Source organism: Crocuta crocuta, unplaced genomic scaffold, assembly GCF_008692635.1.
Source record: "Crocuta crocuta isolate KB4526 unplaced genomic scaffold, BGI_CrCroc_1.0 scaffold346, whole genome shotgun sequence".
Classification (NCBI taxonomy): Eukaryota; Metazoa; Chordata; class Mammalia; order Carnivora; family Hyaenidae; genus Crocuta; species Crocuta crocuta.
In genome coordinates, this window is record NW_027527957.1 from 4075948 (window position 1) to 4093374 (window position 17427).

The 17427-nt window shown below is 33.7% G+C and overlaps 1 protein-coding gene and 1 non-coding gene across 4 annotated transcripts in view; both read left to right on the forward strand.

Moving 5' to 3' along the window:
* The window catches only part of FSTL5 (follistatin like 5), a 663363-nt gene that overhangs the window by 465986 nt on the left and 179950 nt on the right, over positions 1-17427 (forward strand). The gene's annotated exons all lie outside the window — the stretch shown is intronic.
* On the forward strand, positions 3116-3220 carry LOC144222273 (U6 spliceosomal RNA). The gene has a single exon (XR_013332358.1). It is a non-coding gene; the product is annotated as a U6 spliceosomal RNA (small nuclear RNA).

Consider the following 17427-nt stretch of genomic DNA (forward strand, 5'->3'; position numbering starts at 1 on the left):
TGAGAGTTGAAAATTGTCCAGTATATTTTTTTTTCATTTATTAAGGTGATCATACTATTCTGATAACATAGTATTTTATGGTATTTAGTTTTTAAGGTTCAAACTACCTTTTCATTACTGAAATAACTCTGTTCATTCATACTATATTATCTTTTAATGTATTGCCATTTATATATATTACTGCTTTCAAAACTAATACTTTAATAGTTTTATATTTATATTTATGAAATGCTATAATTTTCTATTATAGTAATGTTTTTTTTCATGTTGTGATATCAAGTTTGTCTGTACCCATAAAATATTTTGAGGTGTGCTTTCTTCTGTACTTGTGGAAGTTTGTGTAAGATTGGTATATTAGTTCATGCCTTAGTGTGCCTAGGATTCACCACTGAAAACATCTAAAATCTGAGCTTTCTCGGTGGGGAAAGATTTTGACAACAAACACAATTTTTGAGAGATGTAGAGCTATACAGATTTTCTATGCCATCTCTCGCTGATTGAGTTAACACATATGCTCTATCTCACCAATCACCAGATCATGACCTGAGCTACAATCAATAGTTAGATCCTTAACTGACTGAGCCACTCAGGTGCCCCAAGATTTTTTTGGGTCATTCCTTATTTTCCTTTGAATCTTTGATCCTATTTATCATAGCCTATGTAAATTCCTTATTTACTTAATGCAATAGGTCCATCATCTAAGTTTAGTTTTGATTGACAGATTTTGTTTTTCTCTTGAGTTTGCTCATGTTTTTCTATTTGCTTGTCTAGTTGATTTTTAATTGGATAGTGGATAATAAGAACAATATGTTATGGACACTCTGGGATCCTTTATTCTTTCTCTGAAGAGGGCTCATTTTTTTTTTTCCTTCTAGTAGGCAGATTATATGATTGGTCTTGAATTCCAACCTCTCTTGCCTTAAGCAATAGTGGAAAGTTCCGCTAGTTTCTTTTATATGAGTGTAGTTCAAAATGGAAGATATTAAAGGCATTTAGATGTAGGAAGAAATGGTTAGAGAATGTAGCTGAAGTATTAAAAACAGGTAGTTTAAAAAAATAGATACTGTAGCATTCAGGGCAAATATAAAAAGTCAAAACTGGGGCACCTGGGTGGCCCAGTCAGCTGAGCATCTGACTTTGGCTCAGGTCATGATCTCACAGCTCATAAGTTCGAGCTCCCTATTGGGGTCTGTGCTGACAGCTCAGAGCCTGGAGCTTGCTTCACATTATGTGCCTTCCTCTCTCTCTCTCTGCCCCTCCCCTGCTCATGCTTTGACTCTCTCTCTCTCAAAAATAAATAAACACTAAATTTTTTTTTAAAAGTCAAAACTAAGGCAGTAGTAGAGTGAAAAGTGGTGTGTGTGTGTGTGTGTGTGTGTGTGTGTGTGTTTAAATTTTTCCAGCCCAGCAATTCTTTATCTTCTTAGATAACCATCTCTCCATGACTATGTATCTACGGGTCTTGATGAAGCTGACTTCATCCCTAGTTCTAGATGGGGCACATATAACACCGTCTATTCACCAAAACATGTACTCACCATCAATCCCAAGTTTGGAATGAATGGGTAAATTTTTTGAGCTCTTTCTGCTCTACTTTGCATAGATTTATAAGGATATACTGCTGGGGTCACACCCTGAGAAATTCTATTATGGGAGCCATCATGTTGATGTAGTTAGCCTGAAAATGAATATATCATATTAAAAATCAAATAGAGGTGTAGAAACAACAAAATGTAAGATTTTCATGACATCCATTGATATCGAGGATCAATTTGTACCCAAAGCTAGAATTTCCAGGTGCTAACTTTGATATTAACAAAATACATGAGAAAATGGAGGAAGGGTAGGGCAATGAAAATTCCTGAGCAAACATTGTAATCAAAACAAACAAAAGTAAAGTGGAAATTGTCCCTGATCCAATCTATACATTGTCATAACTAGGAGTTGAATATGAATACAAGTAGCAGAAAACTCAAAAAACAATGCCTTAAACGAGTTAGGATATGTTTTCCTTTTGTAACCCAAGTCAAGATTGTGCAGGCTGGAGACAGAATGGTTGATCAGGTGTGGCCTCGGGGACCAGGTTCCTCCATCCTTCAGTCCGTGTATTCCTTTGTGATGATGGTTGCAGTTTGAACATCATGTACACATTTTAGGCGGCCCACAGACAAAAAAAAAAAAGTGGAAGAGGAAGTGCCAACAAAATTCCTAATATCTTGTTTACATAACTGAATCTTTTAGCTAATTTTTAAGTTTTGCTTCTAGATCAAATAATGCCATGAAAGAAAGGGCTTGACATGAACACTGCATAAGCCAATAAATTAGGGCTTTTAATTAAATTAAGGCTCTGGATAAAAGAAAACGTTTTAGAAAGAATGACAAAAGGAATATGAGAGATAATATGGCTAAGAAAAGTAAATATTTCCTTTTTAGAAATGAAGGGGAACTTTATTTTTTCCACTAAGAAAGGCCAAAAGGCAAAAGTATATGGAGTGGGTCTTAAAAATTATTATATGTTAAAAATTGTACCTGGAAGATTTTTACTGTGAATTGCTTTATCCCTTCACAAGATCTAATAATCAGCTGGGCTGGAAAAAGTAATCTATATTTTTAAGTAAGCACTCACTGAGATTTTGATACAAGTGATATGCAAATTACATTAAAAACAAGAGTATATTTTAAATGAGAGAAGAGAAGATATAAGAGCTCATACATTTTCTCTATAAAGTAGATAAAAAGTTTCTATGCCTATCAGGATAGTTTCATGAGTGAGATTTAAGGCTTGAGGAAAAACGAAATGTGAAATCCACAAAATGAATACAGCTTTGATTAGATTGGTAGTGGGCCAAATCAGTCTGGGTCCTGTTTATCTAGCCAATGCTCGCCTAGTGTCAACTTCCACAAAAAAACAAAAATCAAAATAATTTACTGTAAGGGCATTGTTGGACTACAATAATACAAACTTGATATCTCAAATATCAGGTGATGTATCTTAAAGAAATATAAAACAAATAAAATAGTTATAGCTTTTAAACTTAAACTTGTTTATGCGTATTCCTAATGTATGCTTTTCCCTGCAAACTCCATAAATTTTAAACAGTGATGAATATGTAGAGTGCTACCTTTGACAATACATGTACTCAAATTGAAACGATACAGAGAAGATTAGCATGGCCCTGCACAAGGATGACGTCATGAATATGTAGCGATCTCAACATGGGCTTCACAGATACAGTCTTGGGTTTTATCCCCTGAGGAATGGATTAAAAAAAATTGAAAGGAGCAAATTACAGATTATTCAGAATTACCAATCCACATTAATAATACTTATAAAGTAATAAATGAAAAAGGAAAATATCACTTTGGTAAAGTTGCATTTCATTCATAACCATGATTTAAGTATTGAGCTAAGGGAATGCAGGACATGCACTAGGCAGCTGTGTGAAGACTGGGCTCTACCACTGTGAAGTCTTTCTCTGCCTTTAACTAGATGTCTGGTGTAGACTGAGATTTGGAGCCCCTTTTTTCATTGTAAAATGAGGATGGTAAACTTTTCACACATGACATTAGGTTTGTAGAGTGTTTAGCACAGTTCTTTCCACTGTTTCTAACAATAAAGTAATAAAATCTGAAGATGCACTTAGTAAAAAAAGAAAAAAGAAACAGAAACAGAAAGCATGAGAGAGAATTGTTGCTCTTTTAAAAGTCCAATTACCAGGAGAAGTAAGAGAATATGATTGCTGAGTGGCAGATACAATCCAAACAATTTTAAAAGGTGGCTTAATAAAATAATTTTGACAGAGGAAGCTAAGCATATTAAATTTTTTTAAAAAAATGTATTGCTATAATAGCCTAGTAAAAAGTTTATATATACATGATTATGGAAAATGTTGATGGTACTGGAAGTATACTGATAGTGTAAATATAGGAGCACTGAAGAAGTGGAGAATATTTGTACCATTTCATTATAATGTTTATTTGACATAATGAGGGGAATTAATACCCATTTTCACTTATTTTAACATTTCTTACCATGCTACATGGATCAATATGCTTATAATGAAAAATTAGTAATATTTTTATGAGATAACAAAAGTATTGTATGACTCTTTAAATATTTTTTATGTTTAAAGATTTTGATATTCAAAGAGGCAAAAAGTTAGAATCTTTTTACCCTAGATATAAGTATAATATTTTATTTTTTTATGTAGGCTTTGTGTATAAATCTGGAAGAAAGGATTATGCGGATTCGTAATTATTCAGGAGGCTTCTAACCCCTTTATTTATTTTACCTGATTATTTCATCTTGTTGATTGATTACAGTTTCTATTATTTCAGTGAATCTCTCTGATTGAGGTTCCATAAGAGATAGTAATGACACCTGATTGCAATCCTATATATAAACTGAAGTTCTCTTTTACTCCAATATTTTTGATATTGTCAGCCATTAGATGATGACGAGGTGTGGATGAATTTGGAGTGATTGTGAATACTTAGTCCCTGGGAATAAATTTATTTTAAATATAATGTATAATGAGTGGAGTATAGAAATGGTTTGCTGTCAGAATATAGGTAAAAGGTTTATTAATGAGAATAGGTTGTTGGAATATAGTCATAAATGACAATGATTGTGATTACTTGCAATTTACCAGAAAGTTCATGTGCTTGTATCAGGCAACATAAACATTTTTATTCTTAGTAATCAGTGAAGCCGGTTGACCTGTGAAATGGAATCGAAGAGTAGAGAATGGAATACAAATCCTTTCCAAGGATCTGATTTCAAAATCTGTGTGTCACTCTGCTAAATTACTTCTTTATACTTATATGTTAATAAATGTCTGTTTTGTGACGGATAGTATCCTAGAAGATTTGCCGATCTAAACTTATTTAATCAAATAAATTCAGTTTTACTGATCTTATTTTAAATATGAGGAAACTGAAATTCAAGGAGCCCAACTTTCTCAGGATCACATAATTGTTCAACATCAGACCATTTAGTCTTACCAGAATAAGACTGGGAAGTTTATCATAATCCATACAGAATAATTAAGCTTTTCATTATAATAATTTTATTAACTTGATTTTTTTATAATTCTGAGATAAGATAATTACTAAATAGGAATGTCAAAATATCATGGAAAAGATTAACCCTATCTAATATAAAAACCACACTGTGAAAATTCCCACTTTAAGGGGTTAAAATAAATTGAAAGCAAGAGTATTTTTAAATAGCAATTTTCGAATATAAGCCCATACCATTTTTTTAAATTTAAGCACTCAGGTATTTTGTTTCTTTAAATATAAGAATTTGGAAATGTAAGAAATAAAGATTAAATAACAAAATAAACATAAAAAATGATTTGATTAATTGGGCAATGATATATGAAACATAAATGAGCTACATTAGGAGTTCATGTTCTGCATATTTTATGTTTGTTTCTATTCAAAGTCTTCACAGAAAATGAATATTTTAAACATGACCTTCAGACTTAATGGTATTTTCTGCATTCTCTATACTTACATTGTTAGTCACAGACCAAATATACTCCAGACAAGTTACATATGAAACAAAATTTGTAACTTTTCATTTAAAAGATGCTGAGGGAATGCGTTCTTTAAAGGAAAACTCAGATGAATATTTTTGAAATGCAAATAAAACTTATTGCATGTGGATTTACCTACATGTTTTCATAAACTAGATAATATTTGAAGACATTATCAGGGATTTTGTCTTCTGGTCTCCCTGTTTTCCCACTCTACTCTGTAGTCTTCCTACCCCAGGGCCTTCTTTTTCATCAGCATCAGCATCCTGTGGGCACTTACATGATTAGGCCACCATGTTAAGTTTTGAGAGCATTATAAGAGATGCTGCATTAGTGAATTGCCACTTAATTGGTTTCGGTTTCTAAGAAATTTTATGATTATATTTTGACCTCAATAGATATAGTTTCCTTTAGACTTAGTTAAAAGATTTGTTAGTACCAGGGTGCTTGGGTGGCTCATCCAGTTGAGTATCCGACTCTTGAATTCGGCTCAGGTAATGAACCCAGGGTCATGGGATCGAGCTCTGTGTTGGGCTCCATGCTGAGTGTGGAATCTGCTTGAGATTCTCTCTCTCCTCTCTCCCTCTGCCTTTCCCTCCCACTTGTGTGCTGTCTCTCTGCCTAAAATAAAATTTTAAAAAAATACTAAAAAAAAGGAAAAAGAAGATTTGTTAATACCTTTTTGAGCTCCACGCTTCTTTGAATTTCAGTATTCAGTCTTAAGGTATAATTGTTAAACTATTTAATATTATAATAATAGAACACCAATAACAGAAATTTATGTTACAATTGCAGTGTTACAGACATATTTGTCAGTTAATTTAATAATAGAATCATTGAACCTTGTAACATCATTAATATTATAATATTATCTCTAATATTCTCATTTTGTAGATGATAATTCTGAGACAAAAAGAGATATGGGACTTGCCTTCATCACATAATTCTTCCTTTTAGTATAGATTCTACTTCAATATCTTTTCCTACAGACTGTTAACCTAAACACTGTTAACCAGTTTTTCAATTCACAAGCAGAAATTCCCTCTGAAGCTTTTATATATGCCTTATATGCCTTCACTGAAGTAATGCCCTAATAAAGATATCATGTCTTCACTGCTTCGAATCTCTATGTGAACTACATGACCTTTTATCATTGTTAAAAGAATCTAGAAAATCATACCACAAGTTCATGTTAATATGCCAGTGAGTACTAATGAATATCACAATGGTAGAACATAATAGTGTGGATTTCAAGCATCAAATTCATTTATCATGATCACATACTAGTTCTGGTGAAAGGAAAAATAAAGATATCTGACTTTTCTAACCCTATAAAATGCCACTGATTTTATTGTCCTTTAGTGAAAAAACACACTAATGGATACTTTGAAATAAATCTTTGTTCTTCTATTACTGCGTTATTGAACTATGTGCTATTTATTATCCTGAAAGTAGTAGGCATAACACATTTTCTTTTAATAATACCAATACAATATTTCAATTTATTATTAAAATTACTTTATGTATCTATTATTTTATTGCTTTTCCTTTATTCTAAACTAACATTGAAGTTCTACTTTGTTTCTTGATTTTGTATTTATTTTATTCTCATGTTTGACAATTAACTGAAGTTCTGCATTAGAGGTAGTGAATTATTAGGAGTGCCTGGGTGTCTCAATCGGTTAAGTGTCCGACTTCTGCTCAGGTCATGATCTCATGGTTTGTGAGTTTGAGCCACGTGTTGGGCTCTGTGCTGACAGCTCAGGGCCTGGAGCCTGCTTCATATTCTGTGTCTCTCTCTCTTTCTGCCCCTCTCCCGCTTATGCTCTGTCTCTCTCCCTCTTTCAAAAATAAATTAAAAAAACACTAAAAAAAAGTTGTTAATTATTAGAAGGCACAAAAAGTGAGGAATCTCTTTTCTCTCTTGGTTTCGCACACATTGCTGGTTTTATTTTTGCACTTCTGTTAGCTCTTGAGTCTTCTTGTTTGCCAACTCATTCTCTACTAATAATCTCTAGATTTTGGCAGTGCCAGATTTAACCCTCTGCTCTTGTCTCTAGATGAACTCATCCAGCCTGAAGTAAGAGCTGTGAGATTCACAGATTTAACTCCAAGAGCTCTGGCCTCTAAGGCTTTGAATTTGAGCATCTCTCTCTTTTCTTTCTGGCTCTTCCCATGGTTGGTTCCTTTTAAGGTTATGATTTTGTTAGTAAGATATGCCCTGGCAGAGAGGCCTTGCATGACCATTCCATCCAAAATAAATTTTCCACCCAATTTTTTTCTGTAAATTTGCACTAAGCAATTAGCTCTTGCCTGTGTTTACTGTTTTATTCTCTTCCCTGTAATTATGCTTCTTCATGGTAATTTCTTGGTTAGTTGGTTCACTTTTGCATACAGAGGACCTTGGATACTGTATATTCCCTAGTGGGTGTTTCATGGATATTTACAATGGATAAGAAATTCCTTTATAAACAAAAACATATAACATTGCTAATTCTTAGCTAATTAGTGATAGAAGCTATAGTTATTATAACCCTGTATGTAGTAAGTTGCAACATTTGTTAGATAAACACATAAAAGATTAAAAATACATTTCAAGAAATAGAAATAGACATGTGCTGCTCCTGGACATGTCATGTCTTGAGCCTGTATCCAGTCAGGCTCCAAGCTTCCCATGGCTTCTGTTCTAATCCCATCACCATTCATCCTTTCCCTCATGTTCTCACAGGTATTGCTCCTGAGAACATTCCCAATGATCCTCAGAGAGTATTCTTAGGAGAATCTGACCTAAGACCTAAGATATAATCTCTGCTGTCATGAAGTCCACACCTTCATGGAAAGGCATACCATACCACACAATAACTGCTGAGACACGTTAGAATGACCTCAGATTCATGTGGGAGCAGTGGCTGCAAGCAGGACTGGGTCATTGCCTCACTAGCCCTCCACATCCTGTTTTGCTTCCTGGGAGGCAGGAGATCTGGCCACCGTGGCACTGAGGAGTGACGCTGAGCTGTGGCTGACTGCCTCTGGCCACTGAAGGAAAACCCGTGCCTTCTCTTCACACTCCACTCCACCCTCTCCCCACCTACTCAACCTGCTTCACAGGTGCTGAGAGGAAATGGGAAGATCACTTCCCTTCCTTCTTCCTTCATGACTAGGAGATCCAGCCATCCACACTCAGGCTGAGAAGTTGAGAATCCCTCAAATGTTTCTCTTTTCACCCATTATCCCAACCACAGCTGAGTAGTCCCCACACATCTTACATTTGTGCTTATTTTTCCAGTTGTATCAGGGGACCACCCTCTCCTTGCCTCTATCCTGGCCTCTATCAGGCCAGGGCTGTGGCAAATTCTCTCACAATGTTACTTCTGTTTCTTGCTCCTTTTATTGTATTCACTGGGCTTCCAAAAGCAGGTACCTGGCTATAGCTGAGGTACCTTTTTCTTATGGAAAAGAATCAAGCCCACCAGCTGAGTTTGGCTCAAACTTTAGGCCCTGCTACTTCCTAGCAATGGGAAGTCACCTTTCTGAGCCTTGTTTTTTTCATCTGTAAAAGGAGGATCATCTTGCCCACCACCCAGGAATCTTGTGAGCTTGAAAAAGGTGATCCACATCAGGCACCCCACACTGTTTGGCATGCAGTCCCTTCCACTAATACTCAAAACTGCTTTGCCAGCACTAAGTTTATGTACCTATGTCCCATTTTTGCCAGTCATCCCACCTTAATAGCTCTAGACACATCTAGGAAAATATATTTACCTTCCAGTGTTTGAATGCCATTTCCCCTACCCTGCTTCACAAGCATCTTGGAATGGGCATGGTATTCCCAAGAGTTCTGGACACCCCTCCTCCATTGTTTCTGTCCCCTCTATAACTCTGTTCTCATCATTTGATCTAGAGGTGTTTCTGCTCATTCTTCATCTTCAGCTGAAAACCTACCATATCTGGCCAAAATGGCTTCTCTGGTCCAGAGTGTTATTCTCAAATTACTTTGAGTGGTGCCCCGCTTTCACTTGGGACCCATTATCCCATTGATGCCATATATGAGGCCCTTTTTCTATATTGTCCTTCTTGTCCAAACACACAGTCCTCACTTAGAAGATTGGTTATAAAGGCTTTCAAATGTTCTGTTTCAGGTTAGGGTCTAAAGAAAAAAATGAAAAAAAAAAAGAGAAGAGAAAGATATCTCAATTTTCTTGATAGAGTATTAATGATTAAATTGCAAAGAAAAACTTAAGATGATGAGTTAAATAATTGACTGATTTAGGAAGTTATGTTTATATTTTTTTCATCTCTTGATCTCACCTACCTTATTACCTTGGGGAAATTATTCAGATAGTCTGTGTCCATTTATTCCCTGATGGAATAAATATACTGAAGTAAATTATCTTACAAGTAATTTTATATATTTCTTTCATAACTTTAAAATTTAATTATATTGGTTATTTTGTCTTATGAATGAGAAAAAGGGCTGTAGAAAAATAGTCAATTTTTCATATATCTGCCCCTGAAATTGCCATGCAGAAACCATAGCACATAAAATCTCTACAGAGAAAGTTCATCCACAACCAAAATATAAATGAAATAAATTATGAAAGAAGTTGATTTAAGTTAGTAGTTCCATATCAATATGAAAGTAAGCTGTCTTATAATTTCAAGAATGAAATTTGTGACAGAGTCTTCAGATTCAATTTCAACCCCTTATCATTTGATTTGGAATTTAGGTTTCCACAGCAGGAGCTGTGTGCTATCCCCACTGAAATGATCCTCTCCCACTCTCTTGTTTAAAAGCCCTTACTAGATTTTGGAAATCTGGATTTCATTTACTGACCTCAGCCATGCAATCACCTCAGATTTCTCAAATTTAAAGCAAAATTGGTCTGAAGCAGGGATAGAATCTGTTTTCTTCTGAGGCTGGCAGCATATGTTGGGAAAGGAAAAGAGATATAACTGATTTTTGATGTTACACATGATGTACAACTATATCTCATCTTTATCACTGCTGATAGCTTATGCGTTTTATAATAAAATTGTAGTTCTGTGATTAGAGCATATGGAACTCTTAAACATCCAACAGAGCATTTTACAGATGTTCAACATGATTGACTCCAGAGATATAATCCAAAAGAAGGAAAGCCAACATTCAACATTTCTAAGATCACATATTGTTACCCTTTTTTTATTAGCAAAAAGAGTTTCAACAAGCCAGTATACTTTTTAATTGGTGCCATAGTTAGTGTGCTCAAATTTACCTATTGAAATAAAATTTTTCTAACTGATGCATACATGCACTGCTCTGAAAAAATGAATAAAATGATTATTTCCAAGTATAGACTGCAAGATTGCATTAATATGAGAAGAGTACATTAGAAGACAAGTTTTCCACTGAGTGATATTTTTGCATGTCTTGTGAACTGCCAGTTTTTGTTCTGGACTGTGTTTGTAAGGGTATTCATGTAGTATACAGTCTTTGAAAATAAAAATAGTGTCTCCCTCAAAAACAGAGTTCAGGCTTGCTTACTATGTGCAGCATTCACCAGGACATGGTCCCATAGGCTGAGAGGGCAAGGGGAACTGATGAGCGTGAAGCTCATGCTGCTTGGTGAGATACAAGAATGACCTTTGTCTCTGACCCAGGAATTTCATGTCTTCTGCCAGCATTCACAAAACTGTAGCAGGCTTTCTTATTAGCTTGTAAGTAGGAAAAAATATTACAACATTCACTGTTCTTGACAGCTAGAACTGATTTAATTCAGCAAACTAATTCAATTGAATTGAATTGAATTTTGATAACCATCTTTAAATAAAAATATTTGTAGTAGAAGGGTGCCTGGATGTCTGTCAGTTAAGCAGCCAACTCTTGATTTCAGCTCAGGTCATGATCTCAAGGTTATAAGATTGAGCATTACGTAGGGCTCTGTGCTGGGCATGAAGACTGCTTAAGATTTTCTCTCTCTCTCCCTCTGACCCCTCCACTTCTCACGCTCTCTCTCTTTCTCTCAAAAAAAATTTTAAAAAGGCACTTTGGAATCCAATGAAATAAATAATGTAAGATTTAAGTATATTTGTTGATTTTAAAATTGGAATGCTGCAACATAACATTATCTAATAAATCTAAATAGCAACACTTAATTATTTACCACTTAATAAAAAGTCTAATCAAAGGCAAAATAAACTTGTTTTCAGCATGATATATAGTTTTAAAAACGTTGTTTATAATAAGTAATTTTTCATCTAAATGCTTGGGAAATCTGAAAAAAAGAAATTAGTATTGATTTGTTTTATTAACACACTCAAATGTCTATTGCACACTCTCTATATGCCAGGCATGGTGCTACATGGTGAAGACACATAGTCTTCATGAATAAGACTATGGCGATAGATCATTAAAAATAGTCATGTAAAATGTAAAAGCTATTATACCAAAAGTTAAATATAAAAAGTATAGGTTATACAAAAGGAACTTAATTATGTTATCCAACTGGAGATTTAATGTAATATCTCAAGGATATATAGGAGATGTTCTGGAAGGTGTACACTAAGCAATAGGTATGAGGACTATAGAGTGGAAAGTATTCTGGACTGCTGGAAAGAAACTAAAAGAGGCCTCTCTGAGTCTGATGGCAAGAGATAAGACTGCAGAACCAATCATATATTCTTTTTTGATATAAAATTTAAAACTCTCATATGACCTTTTCTATTAGTATCCCACGTGTTTTTCTCCTTCAGATGTTAATATGATGTGTAAAATGTTTTTAAAGCATATATATGAATTATTTAAGATTCATAGTTATAACTTTTTACTTTATCTTTGTTGATAATTTTAGAAATATGTAGAAAATTTCCAAATGAGGAAGTACAGCTTTATTCCCAGTTACTCTTCTCTGTCCTAGTTTGCTCTGAATGTGAAATTATTATCTGAACAACGAAGCTGAGACTCTGTGACCAAAGAAAAGAAACCATTAGAGAAACAGACCTTCCAAACAGAAGAACATACAACTTCATTTATAAGAGAACTTCATAACAACTTAATTTTACCAACTATATGAAAATTATATTGATTGCTGATGTTGTAATGAACTGTTAAAAGAAGTTATAATATTGATTGTTACTTTAACATGTTTATCTCCCATTTGGAAACCTGCAATACATGCAAAATTAGATGTGTTAATATACAACCTTTTAATTCCTTATCATTAAGCAGATTATGTGTCATATTTTGTTGTAATTTACAAAGTGCTTTCCAAAACATCATTTTATTTTCATTTTCTCCTAAGATCCACTTATGAGATAAAGTGAGCAAATATTTTTATTCCCATTCTGTATATTTGGAAATTGAAGCTTGGAGAGAGGAAACAGCTTTCTCCAGTTTTCTTGAAAGCAGTCTGTGAAAAAGCTGGGTTTCAAATTCAAGTTTTGATTTTTCAAAAAGTTGATGACTTAAATAATTAGAATTGAAGGGTTGTTAATAAGAGCAGCAGCCACCCTTCTCTAATAAACATGGTTTAGATGGCTTACTTTTACACATGTGGATATATAATATTATCCAACAAAGCTGAAGAAAGCAGAAAGAATAAGTAGAAACAAAAATAAACATTTTGAAATGATAAATAACCAACATTCTATAAATTCTGTAAACATCTTTGTTCTAAGTAAGCATTGAATTGAGAGAGTTGAAAATGTTTTTTTAAGTTTAGGAGTAGAATAAAGAATCATCTTTATTCAGGTCCTCAATACCTATTATATCTTTTTCTTTGTGATTAGTTAAAAGGAAATTATCCCTTCCCCTAGGACGTATGAAAAGACAACCATGCAGTCTTTGCCTGAGATTCAAAGCGGCTGGTAAAGAGAAGGTATCTAGTAAACATTTTCTAAGAAAAAAATAAATTGCCTTAGAGAAGGCATTTAATGTTCTTCATTTTTAAAGTCTTATTTATTCTAATCTTGAAAACAGACAGACAGCATTAATGTAAAAAAGAGTCATTGTTTTTGAATATAACCTATATTTTAGCTGTGGTGTGTGCAATTAGCAGAACAATACTCTCCATTCTGTCCTAACTTATAAAAGACAGCTGAGCCAGTAATAGCGGTATCATCTAACTGCACAAAGAAGAAAAATTCAGTAATAAATTTTTCACACAAACAATATTTCTTAACTAATCATGCAATCATAAGGTTCTTTCCCCAAGTTTTCAGAATGATAACGGAACATGAGACTGTTCAGTTCTGTAGAGCTGTTCATCATTATCGCCTCATTGTCAGTCATCAAACTTAATATGTTACTTAATAACAACCTGTGGGGCAGGTCATACCTAGTGAAATGGTAAGTCTACGTTGATTGTAAAAGACCTTCCAATGATTTCAAAAAACATTTTTATGTAAACTGTGTGAATTTTCTTAATGAAATCAGAACATTACTATTGTATATTTAATTTTTAATTGTTAATTTAATTTTTTATCAGTTATATCATTTAGTAGGCTCAGCATTCATAGATTTTTAATAAAAGCTCTTAACTCATCCCAAGTAATATTAAAATTCATGGTATATAATATTCTGTACTTTGCTTGTAATGCAATTTAAATTTATAATCTCTCATTGCTGATAGGAAGAAAAATGGTCTCTACTTATTGAGAAACCCAAGTGGTCATTTAATATTCTTACATGTGGCTTTTTGATTTTTATTTAGTTTGCCTATGCAATAATACCAGTGAAGTGCTCTGAACATTAGTTCAAAAGAAAACAAAACCAAACAAAATTTTAATAATGAAAAAAATCAAGTAAGAGAAAACTTCAGCCAGAGGTAAAAAGTTACACTAATTAGCTCATTGTTATATGACACATCATTTTAAAATTTAATGACTTAAGATCAAAACCATTCCTTATTTCTTGCAAGGTTTTGGGTCAGCATGGAGGCCTTGCTGATCTGGATTGAACTAGACTGACCTTGCTTAATTTTCTCACTCCTATGTAATAAACGTGTGTAAGCTATGAACTGCTTAGTCTTGAATAGCCTCAGTTGGGCTGATTTAGCTCTACTCGCTAGGATCTCCCAATCTGTAGCAGGCTAATCTGTGTATGTTTATGTTGATGGCAAGAATCCAGGAGAAAGAAGAGCAAGTCATGTAGTAAAGCAAGCAAAAATGCACTTTTCTTAAGTCTCTATTTGCATCACATTTGCGAAATCACTTTAGCCAGAGTAACTAAAACAGCAAAACTCATAGTCAAAGAGAAGGCTAGAAAGTTATAGAGCCAGTAACATTGTTTAGAAAAGCAAGTAATTGAGACCAGCAATGAAATCTGCCTATCACAAAAGGTGATTCTTATGTTAACAACACTGTCCAAAAAAACCCACCTTCTAAGACCTGGGATGATTTTCCATTGAAGGGCAAAAACATTTAAATTTTCAGTATTGAGGATGAGTTGGGTGTCCAAGTAAATTTCATTGAAGGGCAAGAACTTAGTGGATGACATGGGGGTCATTTGTTTTTTACCATAAAATAATTATACTGTTGGCAGTAGCTTACTGATAGCATATATAATGGCAATTGTCTTCATGTAGAGGAAGAATTGGAAACATACAAGGAGTCATAGAAACACATGTTTTGAATGATTGACAAGTCTTTATTTCCGAAGTAAACTCATTCTTCAGTTCTTCTTTAAGAAACCTTTATTTAGGATGTGGAAATAAAATTATTTTCAATTCAGAGCATTGCAATTAAATAGGTAATTACAAAAGAGAGAAATATGCAGCAATAGGGCTATGTACATGAATTCTATGGAGTTCTATGTACAGTCAGTCACTAATAATCAGAAATTAAACTTTGCAACATGGATATGGCTATTTTGATTTAAAAGTCTTTATTAGAAAATGTTACAGACAAATAAACCACAAATTTACAACTTGATGACTTTTCACAAACTAAAGGTATGATTAGTACAAAACATGTGGCTTGTAGTAGATCAGACCGCTGACCACTTGTTTTTCTAATCTGACATTTTTCTTGAAAGATACTGATAATTGATATAGTAGTTATTGATGCATTGTGTCCTCTCTAATCACTCTTAAATGATAGTTCTGTAATATATCTGTAAACATTTCTTCTGTAGCAGATGGCATCCTTCGTTAGTAGAAAGAGAGTACTAGAACACTAGAGTGGGAAGGTTTAGCTTTCAAGTTCTGGTGCGTTTTCTTGGCAGACTTCTGTACTATGTGCAACTTTCTTAGTGCTGAAGCTTTGTAGAACTCTAAGCTTAGTCCCTTGGCTCTAAAAGTATATGATTTTTAACAGCTCACAGCAGTCCCCATGGGCAGATTTCTCCAGCAACATCATAAGTGGCTTCTCAGTTGAGGGTTTTCAGCAGGGTACCTCCTATGAAAATGTTCTCCTCTACTTCTTGGGAAGCTTTGCAGCTTCAGTGAATTTTCTACTCTCTAATGAGCCATGGGCATACCTACCTTCTCCAAAAAGGCAGGATAAGAGTCTCTTCTTTAGGCTTACTATCCTACCTCTCTGGATAATAGTTGCTCCTATATCTGTCATTCCTATATTGTTTAGAGTATCTTTACTTTTAGTAGACAATCACCCATTACTGTAATTCATTGTTACAGTTAGTAATTTCTAATTGAAAATTCCATGCTCAAATTACTGTGTGGTTTCTGCCTCTTGATTGGTTTTTGAATTATGTGTTTGCTTTCTTTTGGTTCTCAGAGCTCTTCTGATTAAAGACTGATGATTCATGGTAATAGTGCTGAGTGGATTTTTGCATATTATTTACTGATTTAATCTGAGAAATTTAAAATATCTATCAATGAATACTAAATTCAATTTAACTGAATATGAAAATCAATCCAAGAAGGTATTGGGAAGATAATTACCAAAATTACATTGAAAGTAAGAAGTAAATGCTATTGAAAAGAAAATGATTGGAAATGAATATTATTTAGGTACAAATACCAAGAGATGGTTAGTTTTATCATTTGAATATATAATAGCATCAGAATCTGATCATTTTCTGTTAAAAATTTAGGCATTTTTATTCATATATGCTCAGACTTTTAATTGATGGAGTGATTGTTTGATATTTACAATAAAGTTATAGATGATTGAATGGTTCAATTTCCCTTGGTCAGGCAAAGAGAACTTCTCTTATTTTATGTTGGAGAATTGACATTGTTCCCACACTTCTCTGATTTTTCTTAACCTCTTTGGCAACTCATTCGCTCCTCTACATTATACATAGTTTTTCTTTTCAGATATGTTAATACTTTTACTCTGGTTATACCTGGTCTCAAGAACCTGGGAGACTTTCCAGGTCCTTAAAGTTGATTATGTGCATTTTTTTTTTTCCTAACAACCTTTAACATTTCTCCTTATCTTTGGTCTTCAGCAGTATGAATATATTTCCTGCTTGTTTTTTTTTAATCTGTTATTTTTGGAAATTTCTTGACTATTCATTTGCAAGCATTTTTCTCTCCGTTCTCTGTCTCTCTCTTTCTTATTTTTAAGATTTCAATTACACATGTTTTAGACTGATATTGGCATATATCTCTTGGATGCTTGGTTCTCTATTTTATTTTTTCAAAATTTTATTTCACTAATTTCCTGTGTGTGTTTCCATCTGAGTAATGTCTATTGACCTGTATTCAAGTTCACTGAGTCTTTCTTTGGATGTGTCAGAAATACCAATGAGCCTGTCAAAGGCACTCTTCATCTCTGTTACTATGTGTGTGTTTAAATTTATTTCCAGCATGTCCTTTGACACTTTCTTATTGCTTCTATTTTTCTGCTGAAATCACCCATCCATTCATGAATGTCTTCAAGTTTCTCCACAAGAGCTCGTGATATATTAATCATTGCTATTTTATCCCCTATCTGATTT